The 23,160-nt window shown below is 41.3% G+C and overlaps 2 long non-coding RNA genes across 14 annotated transcripts in view; both read left to right on the top strand.

Moving 5' to 3' along the window:
• LOC308472830 overlaps nucleotides 1-23,160 on the top strand; it is a 210,796-nt gene that overhangs the window by 36,621 nt on the left and 151,015 nt on the right. Inside the window, exon 4 of one of the 13 annotated variants that reach the window (XR_013983753.1) lies at nucleotides 1,790-3,735. The exons of the other annotated variants lie outside the window; for them this stretch is intronic. This is a non-coding gene — a long non-coding RNA (uncharacterized lncRNA). Of the gene's footprint in view, nucleotides 1-1,789; nucleotides 3,736-23,160 lie in introns of those variants that run through there. 13 annotated transcript variants of the gene reach the window in all.
• Nucleotides 4,899-9,505, top strand: LOC308472862. Its single transcript, XR_013983786.1, has 2 exons — nucleotides 4,899-5,067; nucleotides 6,356-9,505. It is a non-coding gene; the product is annotated as an uncharacterized lncRNA (long non-coding RNA).

Below are 23,160 nucleotides of genomic sequence, written 5' to 3'. Positions count from 1 at the left end.
TAAGTACTTAACCTGAGATACCAATGTAAAATTAAAAAAAAACAAACACAGGGAAACAATTATTGTAAAACTGTAGAAACATTAAGGAGCTAAAAATACAGCAACCATAGTTAGTTAAGCAGCAGTAAACTTCCAATACACCTGAAAACTTTCTGGAATAAAACTACTCTTTGCCCTGGTGCCAAGAAGCCATCATGGATGAAGTAGAGCCAATTCCAGTGAGGAAGAAGTGCCATGGAATGTGTCACTTCTGAGAAGCCTCTTTTATCTTCTAATCTAATATATCCCAAAGGGAATAGTTTACCCTCTGAATGCCTCAGATCTTTGTGGCTGTGCATATTTCTCCAAAGCATGTAACATGTGGCGGGGGGTGGGGAGTCTTTGTAGCCGCATTCGTCTCAATCCTATGCAGAATTGGGTGCACATAAGTCCATTTATTTTCAATATGTGCATGAGCAATGTTCAGAGCTTTTGACCTCGTGCTTCAAACTCATTGCATTGCCAAAAAGATCTGAGGCCTGACAGCGTTCTTTAGAAAACCTTGTTCTTTAGAAAACCTTGTTTACTGTTTGGGATCATTGGTTGCTCTATGACCAGTCTGTTAAAAAGCAATGGAAAATTTAAGGTAAGAGGCCCCGCATTTGCAATTGCATGATTGCAGATGGTTGCTTCATGCATGCTTTATGGATGCCACCAGAGGGCAATGCAGTTCTTTCACAAACTTAAAAAGGTCTCTTGTTTAAGATTCCGTGAGTTGATAACACAAATCTGACTTGCCCATGGAAGTGTGAAGTTTTGAACTATATGCTGAACTTGGAATTTCGCAGACGTAGGTAAGGAGCCAGGCATTAAAAATGGATGTAAGGCCTAGAGCTTCATATAGGTGACTTCGGGAAAGGAAAACTTGAAGTACACAATGTCACTTTCCTTGATAGACAGTGGGGGATACTCAGCATCAAGGCCAGTGTATTGTGTAAACACAGCAATAACCCTACAGCCTCAGATCTATGTTCAGCCCTCAAGTCTGAATGGGCAGATCGTCATCTTGGCCACAAGCCGAAAATTTATGTAAGAATTTTAAAGAGCTACTCACTTTTATTTTAAAATAAGTCACACGGGGGTGGCTAACCTGTGGTCCTCCAGGTAAAGGTAAAGGGACCTCTGACCATTAGGTCCAGTCGTGACCGACTCTGGGGTTGCGGCGCTCATCTTGCTTTATTGGCCGAGGAAGTCAGCATACAGCTTCCGGGTCATGTGGCCAGCATGACTAAGCCACTTCTGGCGAACCAGAGCAGCACACAGAAACGCCGTTTACCTTCCTGCCGGAGCGGTACCTATTTATCTACTTGCACTTTGAGGTGCTTTCAAACTGCTAGGTTGGCAGGAGCAGGGACCGAGCAACGGGAGCTCACCCCGTCGCGGGGATTCGAACCGTCGACCTTCTGATCGGCAAGTCCTAGGCTCTGTGGTTTAACCCACAGTGCCACCCGCGTTAGACTCCAATTCCCATCAGCCCCAACCAGCATGACACATGGTTAGGGGTGATGGAAGTTGTAGGGGTGATGAAAGTTGTAATCCACAAACATCTGGAGGGCTAAACTGCTTTATAGTGCATTATCAACCTAGTTGATATTTCATTTAAATTATATCATGGCTTGTTTTAGAAATACTGGTTGATAATCTTGCCACAGGCTGAAGGCAGTTCTTTTCCCAGGAATATCTGGGAAATTTCATGGTTGCTCTGTTGTTGCTTCTCCCTTGTGGCTGATCATTTGCGTAATGTCTTCAGTCCCACAGGACTGGAGTGGCTTATCGTGCATATTTGAACCACTGACCCAGAGAAGGCTGTGCTAGTACTTGACACAGCAAAGCATTGCACCATACTAGAACAGCATTAACAATATGTAAATGTTTTGTTCCCAAGCTTATGCAACTAAAACCTGCCAAAAGAGAAGCAATGCAATTTTTTTGTTTTTGTTTTTTGGCGAGGGATTTAAATACTCCTCTGTATAGAATAGTATTCATAAATAATCCTTGCACACAGAAACGCACCCCTTTTTTTGTTTCCATGCAAAAGCATTTCATCTCTCTCTCATGTATGTGTTTCTGTAACTATTTTTGTAAAGCTTTGCTTAAGTTGTTGCTTCAGTTTTCTGTACGCTGCTCAAGAGATATTTTGATTATAGTAAGCGGTATAGAAATTAAATAATCAAGATGCAGGGAGCCTGTAGCCCTCCAGATGTTTAAGACTATACCTCCCATTATCCCTGACCTTCCGTCATTCATGATAGGAGTCCAGAAACAGCTGAGAGGCTGCAGGTTCCTCAGCCTTGCCTTTTGTGAACTGCTTGCACTCTAAAAATGAGTGCAGCCTGGTCACAAGTTTACCATCTCATCTGTGCTTTGGTGATAACCATATCTTAAGTTTCAATACCTTTTCCCCTCTTGATTTGGATCTACCTGACACTGGTGTGGAATCTCTCTGTCTTGACACCTGGGTAAGACATTGATCTGTTTGGCAGGAGAAAAGGTATGCCTATTCCACATTATTGCAACCTGCTTCGCTTTTTGCCTACACCTAAATTGACAAATCGGGTACATGTGCAGCTAAATGTATGATAAATTAAGCAAATGTAAAACTGGTTCTTCTAAGTGATGATGCATGTGGAACACTTGACTGCTCAGACTTTGGGGGGGGGGTTGTATTTAGAAAAATAATAGACACTGTCAATCTTCATATTATTTGCGTCACCTGTGCCCATCAACTGCATTGACTTCTTCCAAGCAATCTGAACACTGCAGCAGCACCGCCTGTTCAGTTCTTACTTATCCGCAGTTTCCTCGGCAACCAACAAGCAATCCCAGAAACAGATTCCACACAATGGCAAGAAACCAAAAAACCCCCCTCCTAAGCAACACTTTCAGTTCTTTGGCAGCTCTATTTTTAATGTTAGAAATGAAAACTCTCTTAAGATACCATTCTTTGAAGTACCATAGTGGAGAACCCATAATACTAAAAAGAGCCAATGGCAGTGGGGTGGGATGTTATCTCTAATGCCAGTCCTTCTTAAGAGGACAGAGGAACCTATTGTGCAAGAAAAAGGCATTTTTTTGTATTTGTAAATAGCATGAAAATGAACTCCCTCCTCTGCTGTCATGCTTTATAAAGTAGATTCCATCTGTGGTTTTTATCCTTGGTTCCTGATTTACTAACGTTTTAGGTCGGAAAAAGGTTGGCCACAAAAGGTCAGGTTGCCCCGCCCCGCCCCTTCCTTAGTTCTCATGTGTCTAATTTTCTGACACTTTTTGAGGCTGGAACAGGAACAGTCCTAAGTTCTTTTCTGCAAACTATGAAGATGAATATATTCTTGATGTGCAAATATTTGATGTCATTTCAATAGATATTTCACATTACAGTGGTACCTCTGGTTACGTACTTAATTCGTTCCGGAGGTCCGTTCTTAACCTGAAAATGTTCTTAACCTGAAGCACCACTTTAGTTAATGGGGCCTCCCGCTGCTGCTGTGCCGCTGGAGCACAATTTCTGTTCTCATCCTGAAGCAAAGTTCTTAACCTGAAGCACTATTTCTGGGTTAGCGGAGTCTGTAACCTGAAGCGTTTGTAACTCGAGGTACCACTGTAGTTGACTTCGGCAGATCTACTGAATTAGTCTCTTCTTGTTTGCGAACTGTTTCCATAACAGCTGTTAATTATAAGAATAATTATTTAACATAATTTGTGCCTGTGTTTGTTTTTACACCCTACCTTCCTTCCTTGTGACACAACTACTTAGATTGAAGTAAAAAATTCTTTCCTGTAGCACCTTAAAGACCAACTAAGTTAGTTCTTGGTATAAGCTTTCGTGTGCATGCACACTTCTTCAGGTGTATCTGAAGAAGTGTGCATGCACACGAAAGCTTATACCAAGAACTAACTTAGTTGGTCTTTAAGGTGCTACAGGAAAGAATTTTTTACTTCGACTATGGCAGACCAACACGGCTACCCATCTGTAACTACTTAGATTGTAAGTGACCAGGGACATTCTTATTTTATTTGACTGAATGTAAGCTGGGAGCCTTTGTGGGCGAAGAACTGAGTAAAATGCCTATAGTAATAATTCATTCATTTACATGTGCGGTAAGATACCATGTAATGTGCAGCCTGGCATTTCCCACACAGGCATAAGTAAGTTTATTTACATGCCACATTTCCCACAAATTGTGCTTGAAGTGCTTCACATAATTTAGAAAATTCAAGTACATCAGTAGGCATAATACATAATTTTACCTCTACAGTGTAATGTTTGACTGTTCAACACCAATTCATTTCAAATTACAAAAAATGGTTAAATGAGTATAAAACGGGTAGATAACAAAGTAGGTATCCTCCAGAATTAGACTATAGCATCCATCAGCCCCAGCCAGCATGGCCAATAATCAGGAATGATGGGAATTGTAGTAAAACAATATCTGTGGGGTGGGGTGGGCCACTATGTTGGGTACTCCGGTATAAAGCATGGCAGTAGGTCAGTTAACAATGCCCAATACCAACAGCATCCACATTATATGCACCCTAAGTCATCCATTCAGTTCATATTAAGAATGCTGCAAATAAGAGACAGCCCAAATCAATTACCCTTAGCAACAGTTACCAACCAAACAAGGCCAAATGTACTGCTGAACAACGAAAAGGCCCACTGTTGTCCTAGATCAGGGTTTCCCAAACTTGTGTCTCTAGCTCTACAATTCCCATCACCCCTGACCACTGGTCCTGCTAGCGAGGGATGATGGGAGTTGTAGTCCCAAAACAGCTGCCCAAGAGGAGAGGTTCCATCAACAGAGAGACATCCTCTTCTCAGCAAAGACCCTTGCCTTGAGCAACTGCTGAGGTATGTTTTGAGCTATTAATAAGCCTATTGTAGAACGCCATTTGAGCTCAAAGAACTAAACTTCTTCAGTTTTAAAACCAACAGAGGGCAAATGATTGTAGGACAAGCAAGTTCAGCCAGAAGAACAGGAGTTTTCAGCAATCTGTCGTGGCGGGAGGAGCCTTCAGCCACAATCCCTGGTATGAGGCAAGTGTGCCCCTCGTCTTTGAAAGAAAGACGCTTGTGCAGTAACCATGAGGCATAATTGCATTTCGAAGGAAGATTTTGTTCTGCTCATGAGGCTCTTGTTTCTGCCATGCCTGACAGGAATCACTTCTAGAAGAAAGTGGTATTTTTAGGTTGAGGTATAATGAGATCCTTCCTTGCTTTCGGCATAATTGTTAAGAAATATACATTTTGTGTGTGTGTACAAAATTGGATAGAAATGCTGACAGGCTGGCGTTCATAGCTGCTGACACCAACTTTCTGAGCATAGGCCATACACATTCTGCTGACACCAACACTCTCCTTGGGAACAGCTGGCAATGCCTGCTGATCCCTTCCCTCAGAGCACACCCCAGCCATTGACTATGTAGATGGTTTTAAAGTATCACCCCTAATTTATTCATTACCTGAAGTAGTGAAAATCTTAAGGCAAAATGTCCCTACATCTCTTAACTGCATTCCTAAGCACTTTCCCCTGCTCTTAACATGCCAACATCGCTGTGATGTGGGGAAGAATTACCATGTACAATCCTTCCAGTTAGTGTGGTTGACTCACAATATAGGTTTGTATTGTGACTCTATTTACACATGAGTTATATTCATTGGACTGAATAATTCCATTTAAAAACTGGTCCAATGTTGAAACCTTATGGATGGGGCACAACAGTTCTGGACTTAATTTGGTTGCCTAATATGCAGCAAACGAGAATAAACAAACATGCTGTGATCAAGTGAAGGCCTTTTCAATCAGCCTTGATTTCATTAGATGGGTTTAGAGGTAGAATACAGATTAGTATTAACCTGTCCTTGCCTTAATTTAAGGCCAAACTTATAATTTGCTGTATTATTCTACAATAAATGGAAATTGAGTATTTTGGTCCCCCCCCCCCCCCGTGTAGTCCACACTCAGTCTAAATCTATTGCATTTAATATTTTATTTTATTTTTATTTTTCCCCTGAAAAGTGCTTCTTGAGAAACTGGTTTCGTTCCAAAAATAAAAACTCATTGCAAATTGATTCTGCGTTACCCTACAGAGTGTACATTAGAAAGCAAATGAAAACAGATGTAGGCAGATGTATTCACACCTGCTCAATGACATGGATGGGCATATACCAAGATCACAACCGCAATGTCCTTCATTCACTAGGGACATGTGCAGGGAGGAAAAAAGGCATAGGTGTTCAAATGCATATTAAGTAGCCATACCTACCCACCCAGTGGAGCTGAAATGGATGTGCTCTCTCTCTCTATGTATTATCCAGGTGCTTTTTGTTTACCGAAAGAAAATTGTAAATGGCTGAAGTGTGAGGACCCTACTTACTATTTTGCAGAGGACAATGTCCTAGAACGACTACATTATAGGTCTACTTCCCTGTAAATTTTGCCATGAAAAATGCACCTGGGGTGTAATTTCTTCCCCAAAGGTCTGGGTTAGTGTTAATCCCAAAGTAAAATACTGCTTTAAAACGTTACTATACTTGTATCTTGCTGAAGTTTTTTTTAATACACACACACATACAGCCTTCAATTTCATTCATGAAGGTACCATACCTTTTCCTCAATGTTTGCTCCCTTGAGTCAAATGAGATTGATTCTTCTCACCTTGCGTTGAGCAATACTTTTAAGTAATGGTAACTGCAGGGATTTGGTTTCTATTCCCCAATATTAAGAACATGTATAATAATATAAAATATGGCCAGTAGGTCAAACATCAGCTTGTGAACTATTCAATAAAATTGTAATTTATTTCAATATTCTTAAGGAAAAATAAATGAGAGTTCCCTGTTCCAGACAAATTCCCAGACATTAATGCTTCCTCTACCCATGGGCCCTGATATATTTCCCCCTCAGCAATGGGAGCCCTCCTTGTGAAACGCTTCCTATACAGAAGCTCACTGGGCCCACTTAATCACCTTTCACAGCTTGGCAAAAACCTGACTGCTTAGATGTATTTGACTGCCGTGTCTATTAATTTTTAATCTTTGCTATTTATGTTTTGGGAGGGAGCTAGCTATGGGTTGTATCTTAAGTTCTCCTCAAAGTTGACCAACATGAGTCCATTAATTTTAATGGGTCTTCTCTGAGTCGAATGTTTGTTGGCGGGGGGGCCGAGCCCCTGCGCCAATCTTGAGGGGTCAGAGGAGGCTGATTGCGAGAGAGAAGGAGCTGCCTAGCCATTGAAGCTGCACCGTGCTGGGCTGTGCACTCAGCTTCCTCCCAAACAATGTGCATGTGCTGTGGCCTGACGCCACTGCCAGCCCCCTGCCTGCAAACATGCCTAGACCGCCTTGGTCTGCGCTGCCACCCACCCGCAAGTGTGCCCAGGCCACCTTGGTGGGCTGCATCATTGGGAGGAAGCTTCTTTCAACTGCTTGGTTGTTGTTTTTTTGGTCACTGGTCAAGTGTTTTGAGAAATAAAAGGCTGCAAAAGACTTCCAGTGATAGGCTGGAATCACTCAGAGGTCTACTCTTACACAACATGGACCCTTAGGCCTTTGAGGGGAAGGTGAAGCAGCAAGGCATGAGGAATTATGGGTAGCGGTAGCAACTGGGAAGGCAGCTACAGAAGGGCTCTCATAATTCGTGCAGACTTCAGTGCTAAAGTAGGACGGAATTAGTACTGATTTAGAGTAGGGCAGTGTAAATGTGGTGACTGATTGGAGGTATTGTTTCTTTCAAGGTGGCCTGTAAGCATACACAGTTACTGCCATAATGAAATTATCCTAATGAAGGCATTGGATCACTTTTACTACTGGATTATCTATTTTATACGTACAGCTGGGATGTATTACCCTGAGTGGAGAGGAGACATTTGTTAAATTGATTCGGCAGACTCATTTTATGTATTCTTAGTATAAGAGCTTCAGCTCTGATTAATAGGCCACATGCAGTTGCCATCTTAAGTTTCAATACCAAATAATTTGTGACGCTGCTTATTCAATGAGGGAAGTTTTCAAAATGCCACCTGCTATGTTCCTTTAAGCCTTTCAATGGCAAGCTATTCTGAAGCACTCTAAAATGAAAATGTATTTACTTTCCCCATGCAAATCTGAGAATGAGGCACTTATTTCCCCCTCCCCCATTTTGTTCACTCAGCTTCTGTTTGCATGTGTTGCAGATATAAGTTTGTGCTGGCTCTTATCAAATTAGGCTGAGTTCTGGACTAACCCATCAGATTGGTCCTCTTTGCCAACAACCTTTATATTTTAACATGGCAAAAAATAATAATAAAAAATAATATAGCATATTATTTTAAATACACACACAACTGTTTGTGGGCTATTTAATCCAGATTTTTAACAAATTGTCTGGAGTCTGTACCCCAGTATAACTATCACAAGATTGCTGAGCTTTCTACAGAACCTTTTCATATGGATTATTCATAAGAAAGAAGGCATAGATGTTTGCAGCCATCTCTTCAGGTGGCATCTTGTCTTCAAGTCTGATGTTTCTGCTATTAAAATACCAGGCTAGTGCACAGTAAGACCACTCATTCATGATTGAGCACCATGTGGGGTGGGGAGGAGTCACTGTTGAGGAAGCATGCATGAGAAGATTGTGATGTAAGGGTATCTTCGCATACAAGTGATAAATTTTCTGTTGCTTCCTCTCCTCCAGTAGCTGTAAATCTGCATTGGCCAGAATGCTCATTTGCATTACAAATGCCCACTCCTCAGCTTTTCTCTTGAGCAGAGGTTAACAATAATAGTATCTCAAAAGTGACTTGGAGTCTTGCGTGTGGAAACAGGTAACTGGTGCCATCCCAGAACGCCTGCAGCACTATCATTTTTTGCATTTTTGTGAAGGGTTTTACTTATTGTACGTAAGCTACTCTGGGAGCCAATCTTACCTGAAATACATGGTACAAGTATGATCTTAAGTACATATGTATCTAATAAAGCAAAGTTAAGGGGGTGTTGAATTAAAACAAAGTTTAGGGAGGTGGTACTCTTCTTCAGAAAATAACTACTTTTCAGAGAATCAAAACTGCTAAATTGCTTCAGTTCAATGCATGTGCTCCTATAACTGCACACAAATGAAATAATGTTTGCTTAGTAGGGGAAGAGACTTAGCTCCAGGCAACCTTGTGTACACGGAGAAATCAAGTCCCTCACTTGTTACATTTTGATAGATTTAATCGTTCATCTTTAGAAATAGCGATAGAAGCATGCGGAGACTTGACAAAGTTTGCTGGTGGCTCAAATCAATGCCAATGTCTGTGGCAAAATAGATTCAACTTGTTAGAGTATCTGTTTTTGTAGAAACTGTGCAGAAGTGAAGGGAGCTGGGAGGGGGGGTATGCTATGCTTCGAAACCTGCGCTGAGAGTGAAGGAAGGCCTGTGAAGAAAAACATCAAAGTGTCTTGGAGATGCTAATCCCAAGTACACCAAAAGCAAGTTTTGCTTAGGTTTTTTTAAAAAAAACAAAATAAAAATGCATCTGTAGTCACTTTACATATGTTGCGTGCCATCCCAATCTCCAAGCGGTGGAAGATTCCAAGTGTTCCAGACATGCTTACCCAGGATCCATGTTTCCTTTTGGAAATGAGGCACAGCAGAGACTGTGGTATCTTTAGGATATATGGTTTCTTTACAGACATGCATATAACCTGGCCTGCAATGGAGGGCATCACAGCAACAACACTCCAGTAGGGTCTTGCTTCTCCCATAGGTACAGCTCTGGATTCAAACCTGCATCAGCCATGGCTCTGACCCTCTCCTCAGCTTGCCGCCTTTAATGGACTGCCACCTTTTCCCTCCCAGCCACATTCCAGCCAACTCCAAACTCTGAATACTGACTTTTGTTCTTCTAATTAACTCAGAGCAGAGGGAGAGGTTCCACCCACTTGCTGTCTGGCAAAGATGTTGCCTTCTTAAGGGGTCATTACCTTCCCTTTCTTAATGGCTCGTCTCCCAGGCAATTCAATAGAATCTGTGCTGAATCCAGGAATTAGAAGGGAGATCCAGGCATTCAGCCTACCACCCACAAAACCCCTCATAACACTTAATAATAACTTGAGAACAAGAAACAGTTACACGCATGAACAGAAAGAGGGTGGAGTTTACACAGTTAAGGCAGACACTGGGTTACAGACGTTAAAAACGCACTGTTGGGCATTTTCCAAAGTCCCTCCAGAAAGAAGCGTGGTGTCCTGGCTCCCTGGGATGAGACACATAAACTCAGATGCTGATGATTTTCAAAAGCTTTAATGCTCAAATCCATACAATGCATATGCAAATCACCAGTCAAAGACACAACAGGCAGTATTCATCAAGGAACACTAAGGAAGCTGGCCACAGCTATTGCCATAGTTGCTCCCAAACATCATTCTCTACTGCTTTATTTCAACAGAAAACAATTGTCTTTCTAAGCTTCCATTACATCTGTAAAGTGACATTCAGGAAAGCTGAACTGTCAAATGAATATTGTCTCCCCTGTGTGGTTAAGTTGTCGTCTGCCTGCTGGGATGAATTTGCCAACTGCTTTTGTGGAGAGAAATCACTTGTAGTCAGTTCTAGTTCATCAGCACAGCACGGGAGTATAAGAGGCTAAACTTCCTCCTGCCTATTTAGATCAATTTCAGTCTATATTGCTCACCAATGTAAAGAGTGAGCATTACTCTTGCATCATTGCTAGCGGGAAGATCACAGAAAGTGATGAAGGTCATTTGCTGGTCACAGTCACAATGTGACTTTAGGACCTGGATGTAGACAAGGCCAATGTAAGGATGATTGGCAGGTCCTTGTGCTAACATTGACCAAATTAAGCCTTTACTGATTATGCAGTCCTGTTGTGCTTGGAACAGCAGGTTGCGGAGATAGCCCCGAGTGCTTTCCCCCAACACCCACCTTTTGTTTCTCTTCTAGACCTAGAAATAAAGCCATCACACATCCTGAAATGTGCAGCAGATTGCTATGTGCTTGAATTGACTGCTCTTGACACATTTAAAGACTCGCCTGGCACTGTAGGAACAATCCCCTGGAAAGGGGTGACTCACATTAAATTGGTTCTTCAGCATCTGCACAGTCTCCACAGCGGCCTGATTTGCACAAAACGCTAAACCATTGTTTAAAATTAAATTATGGCTTAGCCAGAACTCATCAGAAGTCCCCAACACACTCCCTCCCTGCTTCTTCCTATGCTGCAGAGGAGGAAACAAACAATAGGCTAGTTTGCAGGCTACCTTGTTTGTTTTCTCCTGCAGTGCAAAGGGAGGAGTTGGGTGGAGAGCTCTGTGGTTTCTCTTGTTGCGGCGTATATACTAAGCTTGCTATGTGCTCAGTTTAAATCATAATTTAATTTTCACTGTGGTTTTAATGTGGTGTGCGACTGTTGCCTCTCTCCCGTCGTATTCTCTTAGATTTGCTGAAAACATCTCAACTCTTTGACAAGCCCAGAGAGCAGGGATACGCAGAGAGGAATTGTTTGTGAATCCTCTGCAGCTAAAGTAGCATCCTTTCCTTCAAAACACACTCAAGCTTATTTTTTTGGTTTGTTTGTTGTACTAGATGCATTGCATGATCACTTTAGTAGCACTCTTATCTGAGGTTGGATTTAAGCCGCCAAGTAAAAAGCAGAATTCTAAAATACATTCCTTTTGATTTTTCATTTTTCATTTGTGTTGGCAGTTTAACTCATGCTGAGTCCTAGGGATGGGGCAAGATACATATTTCAAACTATAGGAAGGATAAATTAGAACTAATATAAAATGAAATGCAGACTTTTAGGATTCTTACTGAATTGTTAGTTAGCATAATAAAGCATAGCCAATAAAGCATACTCAGCTGGAGGAATAAGAACTTTAAAAAATAATAATTCTCAAGACTTTAATATTTTTGCTAGGACACATTTCAATTTTCTTTTCCCAATATTTCTTTTCTAGCTCTTATTTCATTTCCCTCTCTCATCCCATACTATTGTTGCACAGTGAGGAAAAAAATTAATTTAGTCAGGTTGTTGTGCAGGGGAAGCTGAGAACACATAGTGAAAAATCTATCTCAGTATTTCCACATAGTGTTTTCTGAGTTACACAACACTCCCCCAACCACCATGCTCAAGATGTTTAAAATGGCCTCTCTCTCTTTCCCCCCCAAAGAAATGTCTAGAAAGTTGTTGGGCTATCAAATGTAGATTTTATTTGCGGAAGACTGACTTTCTTTCAAAAACTCGCTCTCAAAAGTGTTTTGCACTGGGTACCTCTGTATAGAAGTACAGTGGTACCTCAGGTTACAGACGCTTCAGGTTACGCGTTTTCAGGTTGCGGATTGTGGGAAACCCAGAAGTACCAGAAAGGGTTACTTCTGGGTTTCGCCGCTTGCACATGTGCAGAAGCGCTAAATCGCGTCACGTGCGTGTGCAGACACGGTGCTGCAGGTTACGAATGCTGCGGGTTGTGGACGTGCCTCTGTCACGGATTACGTCCGCAACCCGAGGTTCCACTGTAGTATGCAGAGCCTGTGTCACAAATAAATATAGCAGTCAGGAAGAAAGCACTTGAGAAGTAATGGCTGCAGCCTTAGTCATGAACTCACAGTAATGTACATAACCTCTTGTAGGTCAGGGGTGGGAAACCAGTTTTCTCCAGATGTTGTTGAACCACAGCTCACATTAGTCCCAGTTGTCCCAATTAACATCTGGAAGGTCACACGTCGCATCCCCCCTCTGCTGTGGAATTCACAATTAGCGTGTATGTGTGTTCTGCAAAAAAATACATGTTAGTTAGTGAGAAATAGTAGTTGGGCGACGAAATAGTAGTTGTTTGACAAAAACTGAAAGATGCTTTTTCAGCTATGAAGCTCAATGTATTTCACCTTGAGCCATCCACTGTCAGCCTAATCCTACCTCACAGAGTTTATTATGAGCTCAACCGGGGGTAGAGAAAAGAACCTCATATGCTGTCTAGAGCTCCTTGGAGGTAGGATGAATAAAACTGCAATGACTCCAATAAATAGCATAGCAGCATTCTTGCCCTTGTGTTGTTACAGATGTGGCATTGTCCACTGACGTAGGTGGCTTTAAAAGTGGATTTAATAAATACATGGAGGTAGACATCTGACTTTCATGTAGAGCCTTAAAATGCAACTCATTAAAGCATAGCAAACAGAACTGTGTAGCCAGCATAATTTACGCCAAGGTACATTATGCTGGCATAACATAGAGAGAAGTCTGCCCCTGCCCTGTGCCACCTCACCGCTCCCTCACAATACTCCTTTTGAAAAGGAACTTAACCCATCTGAGCTAGGATTTATGCCAGGGTATCTCTAGCTGAGCTGGGATGACAGACTTCAGTCGACATAGTCCCACCTGAACCCAGGCTGGAGCTCTGCCTGTTCCAATGTCTGCTCATCCTGGCAGATCTTAGGTTTGGATTCCTCCCTAAATTGTTGAAATGTTATTGTTTGCTGAAGTAACTCTTTGTAAAACAGCAAGTAATGGTATTCCGACGATTCCAAATCAATTTAATTTAGAAAATGATGGGAGCTCTTACTTGGGAACTGGTGTCTAAAGGGAAAAAGCATCATTACATGAAAGAACTGCAATGCCATTTAACTGAAGTTTCATATTTTCTTGATTGTTAGAAATATAAAATATGCTTTATAAACTAATGCTCAAGGCATTGCTTAAAAAATCAAATGCTAGCAGGAAAACCACATCAAGGATATAATTTAAATACACAGGCAGTTTAAAAGCATACTACTCAACTCCCTCTTGCTTAGCATTGGCTGCTAAACATTTTCATAAGCATAAGCAAGCTTTTTTGGGGGGGTAGTAGTAAATGTGATAGAAATGCAACTGAATGTGATTTTTGTGTGTGTTCATGGATAAAAGGTAGTAGTAATGGTATTCAATTATTATTATATTACGACAAAGTATTAATAAAACCATCAGCAAATTATTAATTGAATTATATACATAATACTTAAGGTGGCAATTTTATTCCAATTCCACAGTGTGCCTAAGGTAGGTCTGCTTTGCTACCTCTCTGTGAGGTGGGCAACACTGAGGAGCTGAAATGCAGAGCAAATTTTGTCTTCCTAATGGAAGCTTCACAGACTGTGCAACTCAGCTGTCTGTGAAGTGACATGTTTGGGCACTAGAGCAAGTAGCCTCCGAGTGCGTCTGCTCCATAAGATAGCATATTGCGTAACGTTTGAAAGGGGAGGCTTATATCCCAAGCCTATATTTGCAATTTAGAACTGAAGTTGTTGTCTGTTCCACCCCAGCAGCTTGTCGGTATCTGTGGCATGGTCCTGTGATCCAATAAAACCGCACAGGCTTTCCAAAATACAGAGTGACAGTGTAGAGGAAATAGGCACAGTGTTGTGCACAACAATGGAAAATAGAAAGCTTAACCATTTGATGTTCACGTGCCATTAGCTGTATACTCCAAAGACAGCATGGGCAGGAGGAAAACCCTAATAACCAAACCTGCACACCGGAGGAGACATAGCACTGTGTGACCGATCCATGCTTCCTTGCACCTCCAGCTGTTGAGTAGTTAGAAATGCCTTCTGTTCCTTCTGGTTTCCTGGAGGTCCTTTATGTTCACTTTGCATCTGCTTTGAACACAGCTCAGGGCCAAGTTACATGTCCTTGAGTTAACCTTGCAGGCCTGCTTCATTGATATCCTATGCTGTTGTAGACAATACGTGTGAGTATTTATGCTTATATCCCATCTCTCCTCCAGAGCTCAAATTGTTGTCCACAGCTCTGACATATTATGAGAGGGTGGTATGTACTTTTATAGATAACTAGTTACAGGTAGGTAGCTGTGTTGGTCTGCCGTAGTCGAAACAATAAAATAATCCCTTCCAGTAGCACCTTAGAGACCAACTAAGTTTGTTATTGGTATGAGCTTTCGTGTGCATGCACACTTCTTCAGATACAGTGGCACTTTGGGTTAAGAACTTAATTCTTTCTGGAGGTCCATTCTTAAGCTGAAACTGTTCTTAACCTGAGGTACCACTTTAGCTAACAGGGCCTCCCGCTGCCACTGCACTGCCACCATGCAATTTCTGTTCTCATCCTGAAGCAAAGTTCTTAACCCGAGGTACTATTTCTGGGTTAGCGGAGTCTGTAACCCAAAGCATCTGTAACCTGAAGCACCTGTAACCCGAGGTACCACTGTAGACTGAAGCAGAAGTCAGCAGACCCTTATATATAGTGAGAGGGTGGGGAGGGTTATTACTCAGAAGGGTGGTGGGAATGGGTGATTGGCTGATAGATGTGGTAAACCTGTTGACAACTGTTAACGACTGCAGTTGGTCTTAACGGGAAAAAGCAAGGGGTGAGATGGCTAAAAATAGCTTATCATGTATAGATAAATAGTCCATCTGATGCTGTATTATGCTTGTGGCCGGAAACCTTGCCCCTGCGACATTGGAAAAAGACTGCAGCTCAGTGGCATGCTATTTGCTCTGCATGCAGAAGGTTCCAGATTCAATCTCTGGCATCTCCAGGTAGGGCTTTGAGAAGGGCTTCTTTCTGAAACCCTGAAGATCCACTGCCAGCCTGAAGAGTTAGATGGATCAATGGTCTGACACACTGATAAGGCAGTGTCCTGTGTTCCTGTGGAAGACAGTATAAAGGAGAAGGAAACAATGTTTGGGATAAGGTCCAGTAGAAGGAAGTGGAAGCTCAGGAAGGCGGAAAAAGGTAAACAGTGTGTGAGGGTTAGGATCAGGTGGGAAAGAGAAACATGGAAACTGGGGTGGGAAGAGAGCACTCTCTCACTGATGTGTTGATTGGACACCTTGCAATATGTCGGCCAAAACCTGCTTTCCCTAATTATATTGTGTTTTGAGTGAAATTCTGCTGATTAAAACATTCATCTCCACCGTCTGTTTTGAAGTGGGCAGAATTGTTCTGGAAGTGCTGATAGGAGCCATTCCTACATTTGTCTGCAGCTTTTAATCATTTTAACAAACAGAAGTTGTGCCGGACTTCAAATATATTTAGAATGTTCCCAAGTAAACTTGGCAAATGCTAAGTAGAGGAAAATATTTACTAAAACCTGGCAGTCATCAAAGACAACAGATTGAGCATTTTAGCTTTAAAAGAATGAAACAACCCAAAAGTGCTGTGTGTGTGATTCTACCTAGTAAGCACACTTGAAAAGAGTTCCTGAATGAAGTGGGATGGTATACATCAGTATAAGGACATTTTTCCACACATTGAGGGTAGAGGAGAGGCAGTAATGATATTTTGAGCAAGTATTCTTAGGTTTGAGTATATATCTCACGACATTCAATGGGCCTTGCTTTGTGGGTGGATGGGGAAGAAAGTAATATGAGGAAATTAGCAATCACCCTGCAACACCATTGTATGTGGAGGAGCAACAGACAGACTCGCCTTTGAGGCTTGCCATTCCAAGAGAACGAAGTCAACCTCTCTAGGGCATATTATCTTATTAACAATGCTTTATTGCATTTTTGCTGTTGCATTAATTGTTTTATTGTATATTTGTAATGTTGTGGTTTTAGCTATAAACCAGTTGAGAGGTGTGTGCACGCGCGCTGTATATATAAGCACAGAAGAAGCCTTATATAAAGGTTGGGCAGTTTGAGATCTATACAATAGCTTGTAGCTCTCTCAACTACTTGAAAAGGTTGGCTGTGAGAAATGAGGCAGGCAATGGCAGATCTCAGGCTAAGCATCCTCATGAGTAGTTTGTAGGATGGTGATGTTGCAGCCATGAAAAAGAATGTGGTGCCCACATCTCACTGCAGATAAGGTGTGTTAATAACCTTTCAGCTCTGCTCATCCTGTGTGGAAAGCTCCCTTACACTAAATCAGACATTGGTCTGCCTGGCTCAGTCATGGCTATATTGACTGGCTATGGCTCTCCAAGGTTTCAGATAGGGTACATTCCCATCCCTGCTCTGGATGTGCTGGGGAACTGAACTCAGGAACTTGTGCGTGCAAAGCAGTTGCTCGCTCACTGAGCCACAGGACTTATATATTGGGTGTAAGGACAAGCAAAGCTGCAATTCTGAGCAAACTTAACATGGAAGCAAGCTCTTTAGGTCTAAATGGGACTTCCTTCTACGAAAACATTTTTAATATCAGATTTGCTGTGTCTTGAGCTTTTGTAGCTTCTGTACTTCATCTGGTGGGTCCCTCTTGTGTTCTAGGATGTTATTAATGGCACTAAAATAGTAGATATTTACGAGGTGAGGCAGAGGCTACAAGGGAAACATTTCTTCTAAGTGTATCTACTCAATAGATAAATTGCATGTTTCATGTTAGCATCAGCTGCAAAGTTAGAATGTTATAAACAGCTAAACAGCCTTTTCGAAGAGGTATCGTCAGGCTTCAGGGCCGGCTTCCTTCTCACTTTGACCGTAGATAAGCAATGCAAGATAAAGCAGTCTCTTACCAGCAACAGAAATGTTTAATGAACGCAGCAAAAGAACAAAACACCATTCTCACAGTGCAGGTGCTCCCAATTACTGTATTTTTCACTCTATAAGACGCACCAGACCATAAGACAAACCTAGTTTTTGGAGGAGGAAAACAAGAAAAAAAATATTCTGAATCTCAGAAGCCAGAACAAGAAGAGGGATCGCTGCGCAGAGAAAGCAGTGATCCCTCTTGCTGTTTTGGCTTCTGGGATAGCTGCGCAGTCTGCATTTGCTCCATAAGACGCACACACATTTCCCCTTACTTTTCAGGAGAGAAAAAGTGAGTCTTATAGAGCAAAAAATACGGTAAGTTTCTCCCACTTCCCTCTAGTTACTTCCGTCTTTCCGTCTCCTATTTACCCGATCTATCAACCAATTAGCCTTCTGTGAAGTTACCTTATCTAATCTCCTAGCCCTGGGCCTAAGATACCTTCCAGTGAGGGAGATTCGGTTAACTCTCTCTACTCCCGTTCTGCCTCTTCTTGTTGTTCGCCTCCCAGTTCTGCCAAACTCCTGTCCTCCGAACTGTGTCCCTCAGCAAACCATCATTCCAGGTCAATACTACTCTCCTGCTCCTGTGGAGCCCCAGGATTCAGGTTCTGAGCAGAGGGAGAGGGGGGCGCCCACCACTCCTCATCAAAGTAGTACTCCCCAGCCTGATCCCTGACAGGTATCCTGTTACTGATGGTTTCTAAAACTAGCAGATATTAAGATTTTTTGGCATAAAGGTTTTTTCCTTATGCAGAAAAAGAAAAAAGGAGACAATTACCTGTCACCCTTTACTCTCTCGGTACAGTAGTACCTCAGGTTACATACCTTTCAGGTTAAATACGCTTCAGGTTACAGAAATGGTACCTCGGGTTAAGAACTTTGCTTCAGGTTGAGAACAGAAATCATGCTCTGGCGGCGCAGCAGCAGCAGGAGGCCCCATTAGCTAAAGTGGTGCTTCAGGTTAAGAACAGACCTCCGGAACGAATTAAGTACCACTGTACTGAGGTACCACTGTACTGAGCAAGCTCTCTCTTTAACTTACAGAACTGTCGCAGGCTGAAGGACTTTGACATGAGCTGATAGGTTAGGTGCTGAACCAAGCACCCAGGCATATATGTCTTTCATTGCCTACTAAGAGGAAATAACTCATTCAAGCTTAGATCACCCACATTCTCCAACTGAGTTTAATTTCACACCGTTCAGCAGAGAGCAAATCATAGAAACGTATCTTTTACAATACCTTTCAAATCCAGAAACTGGTTACAACTTTCACCACGTACATATGGTAAATGGTTCTAACAAGCGTGCCCAGAATCCTTCCATTTCGTATTGCAAAAGAACACCAAGTTCAGCACAGCCCACCCATCTGACATGACACTGATGTTTTCAAATTGCAAATAACGTCCCCCTACACTAAATATGTTTAAAGAAAAATTGGATTAAGAAAAACACACTTTAGTTCTTTCCAAGGCTTATCTACCCATCTGTTGCTGAAGTTTCAGAATACCTGCCCTCTTTGAGTATTCCTTGTGTGAAAGGGTTTGTTGGGGTGCTTTTCTACGCATGGAGGCCTTGTGTGGTACAAAACTCTTGACTGTCCCACTGCCCTTTTACCACACTCAGTGTACATGATGCTAAAATGCGACTATAGAAATACTTGCTTGTGGTTAAATGTTTCTCAATGATTAGTGTGCAGGAACAGATTTCTTTGTCTACGTCTGCCCACCACACATATGCAGGAGGCTGCTGCAAGTTCCCAGGTGGTGGTGGTATCTCTTAATCCAATAGACAGAACATGTGCAACAAACCTGCACCACATGCATACTACCAAATAGACTATCTAATGGTTTGTACATGATGCAAGCTGCCTACCCATGTGCTTCTCTACTCAGGGCTTATCCACACTTCCTCTTGTACTGCTGCTTTCAGGGAAAACACTCTTTAGCGTTCAACTGGAGAAGATAGAAATTCATTTCCCCCTCATCTGCCATTTGTTCTGATCTGCCTCTAAAGAGCGGATTTCTCCTTGGAAAGGAGCAGGGCAAGGTGAAAAACACTCAGACCCATACCTAGAAATCGTGGCTCAAGCAGAAGACCCCGTGGAGCCATGCTTTCTAGGTATGGCACAAATGGAAGTGTGTATTGGTGCCACCAGTTCTGATAGCTGCCAATCATTTGTTTGGCAGGGGAAGAGTGATCCTCATCCACAATCAGCACATGCACAGTTTGCTGCTGTGCAAGAGCAGGGCCGCTGTCTTCCATGTAATTAAAATTAATTTCCTAGTGCTTTCTTGTATTTATTTTTCTTTAGATGCGCTCTCAGTTATGAAACACAAAATAATGGTTTCTACTATGCTTATTCAAAACTGTTCAGAAATAATTTAGTTCCCAGAGCATTAAGATTACTTCTTCATTTTTTTTCAAAGATACATACAGAAACACACATACATACTTGACATAGATTTATCTTACTGCACAGTATACATACATACATACATATTCATTCATTCAGGGAAATAGAGCCTTACAGAAATAATGCAGTTTATGCTAAAGGGCTGTGTTGAGCAAGATACTGGCAGCAGCACGGCTGCACCTTTTGTGTGCTTCAGCAAGTATGCAATGACATGTCAAATTGACTGATTAGGTAATACGGCGCCAATTTACATTATGCAAGTTTACCAGACAGGTATATAGGAGAAACAGTGACCCACCATTGGGAACAAATCTGCCAGGAGTAGAAAACAAACCCTGACAGAGATTTATTGCACAAAGGCAGGAAAGGAAAATACTGGGCAAGGAGGAAGCAAAGGAACTGGAGGGAATGCTAACTTTAGAATGGGAAGGAGCCATGTCATGAACCTTCCTGTGAACTTTTCCTCTTTGCAAAGGTTACCAAAAGTGGCGTGGGATTCAGTCCTGTACCATCGGCTTGAGTGAAACTTCGGTAATGTGTGAACTGTGTTGCTTGCACAAGTGATGTGTCCCTTAGTAAACCCAGTGCACTTTAAAGTGTATAAAAATGTAAAAACAAATTCAGCAGGAATGCAGTATATTTTATTTATATATACTGCACTCAAGGTTGTGTGCATGGATCTTTCTTTCGGGTTCACTATTTTATCTGCACAAGTCTGTGAGTCGGGCTGAGAGACAGTGACTGGCCCACTAAGCTTCATGGCTGAGTAGGGATTTGAGTCTGGGTTGCCATACTCAGACACTCTAGTCTAGCTGCTGTACCACACTGGTGCTTCTCGTATTGCCCACAAACTTCAAAACGGCTCAGGCATACCTGCTCCCCTCTACACATTCTGAACACAGCCAAGGCGGTTTCAAGATGTGAGTGGAGAATGAACAATTTGAGGCCAAAGTTGCTGCCAGGTAGTTTCCCACTTGAAACTTGCTGGGATAAAAGTTTTATGAAAACATCCCCACAGACTTAGTTCACAGTTTAGTTACAGTGTGCTGAAAATCACTAGAAAACGATCAATTTTCAGGATGAAATGCCTTGCCATTTTTATCATGCAAAGCCACAATATCTTCTTGCCACTTCTTAAAAGCTGGTGTATTTCTGAAGACAATGCCAAAGACTTATTTTGAAATCCTTTCTCTAGGTCTCACTATCCTATGGGAAGAGGTAAAAGGATAGGAGTTTTTTTTAATGCTCAAGGGCTCCATTTTAGTATTCTCTCTTATAAAAGGTGAGACAAATAAAGGCCTTCCTCATTTGCTATGCTGTTTTAAGTGTTGGACGAGGTTTCATAACTAGCACTTAATTTATTGCATGGATGTTTTCCTGTCTTTTTCCTGTATTTTTAAACTTGTCATTGTAAGCTGCTCTGGGGATATTGCTTTAGAGTGGTTTATAAATATTCTGCAGAAAATTAATTTTAAAATTCACAAGGCTATTTTGGGCCATTCTGCACTGGGAGTTTTATAACTGGAATTCTCAATTTAATTTTGTTCTTTGGGATCAGAGTGACAGTACATGGAGGTTAACTCTTTGCTCTGAACACATTCTTAACTTTAAAATCTCCTCTCCCTAAAGTAGAAAAATAAACAAGTTTTGCACCCACCTGACTACTAATTCTATACTGGGGTTTTGAGATGGAAACCACCTTTGTTCTCTGCTCAGCTTCCTTAATTTGTACATTTGCGTTTTAGTGATAATCTTTATTATTAATTTAGATACATTAGAAGTAGAACAGAACAGAATAGAATAGAAGTAGTTTCCTTTATATAATGTCATTTTTGGTACTTTCTAAGACATAGATTATCAGTTTCTATCTGGGGAAAGATAATTTACTGGATATTTTCAAACTGAGTAAGAATTAGATGTGCTTTCACTTTGTACAAAATAAAGTGATTTTTATAAAATGGGTAAATCATACAATTTTATCACAAAGATCTGAATATAGAACTTGTCATTAATAGACAAAGCAAACGTATTCTAAATGTTAATGTAGAAATGCTAACTCAGGGCTATTTTCTTCTCCTTATCAAACCAACACCAGTGTCAGACTCAAAAGAATAAAATAAAACTTGTCCATTTACTCAACAGTTCCCATTTTCCATTTATCTTTATTACACTTACCTTACTGGATCATGTTTTACAATTAAGAAGGAACTCTTAAAATGTTAACTCTGATTCTATGTAACTAAGTATAGAGTAATAAATGACAGAATTATTTAAAGCAGACTACATTTAGAGTTATAAAACACTATAATCAAATTCTTACACTAAAATATATATTCTCACACTAAAATATATATTTAGTGTGTTGTACATGAACAGGAATGAGCATGGTTGGATGGAGATGTTCAGAAGCTTCTGAAACCAATTTGAAGATAGTTTATTTAAAACTAAGCATAGTTTGCCCAGCTCATGTATACCATGTTAAACCATAGTTTACTGTGACATGCAAACACAGCCAGTGTATGAGTGTCTAATAAATAGGTCTAATGTATTACTAGATCTTCTTCAAAATATTTTCCAAGCACAGGTTTCTTCACAAGTGTAATTTGTAGTAATGGGACACATTATGTTTGTTGTTGTTGTTCATTTTTTTAAAAAAGAATTGCTTCCTCAACTTTAGGGACTGCCACCTAACACAGATAACACTGGCATTGGTGTTTATTTTGCCCTGGATATATATGGGTTGTTAAGTAGGTGATAATATGAGATGTCCTGAAGATGAGTAGTATGAAGGTTGGTTGTCAGACATGAAGTTACCTGCTGCAGTCAGTCATCATTACTCCATTCAATTAGCACTGCATGGAGAGAACAAGGCTATCCATGGTATGTGTCATGTCTGTGGAAGAGAAGCCTGCCCAGTGCATGAAGGCTGGAATACCCGATAGCTGGAACCCTTAAGGTTATAGACACTTCCATCACAGCAGTCATGAAAATGAAATCCCAAGTCCGGTAAGTGTCTGTATATAAATTTCTGCAAACTGCAGATACAGATTCCTCTCTCGGGTAATTAGATATTGCAAGCTGCCTTGTTAAATGCTATACTGGGTATACGTGCATCTAATTATGCAAAATGTGTTGGTTTTTTAAGAAGTTGTGAACTTCTTAAAAAAAGTTGAGAGCCAGTGTGGTGTAGTGGTTAAGAGCGGTAGTCTTGTAATCTGGGGAACCGGGTTTGAGTCTCCGCTCCTCCACATGCAGCTG

Source organism: Podarcis pityusensis, assembly GCF_964106645.2.
Source record: "Podarcis pityusensis genome assembly, chromosome: 3".
In the NCBI taxonomy this organism is placed as follows: Eukaryota; Metazoa; Chordata; class Lepidosauria; order Squamata; family Lacertidae; genus Podarcis; species Podarcis pityusensis.
The sequence above is the reverse complement of the archived record's forward strand: the minus strand, read 5'-3'. Positions and strand labels throughout refer to the sequence as shown.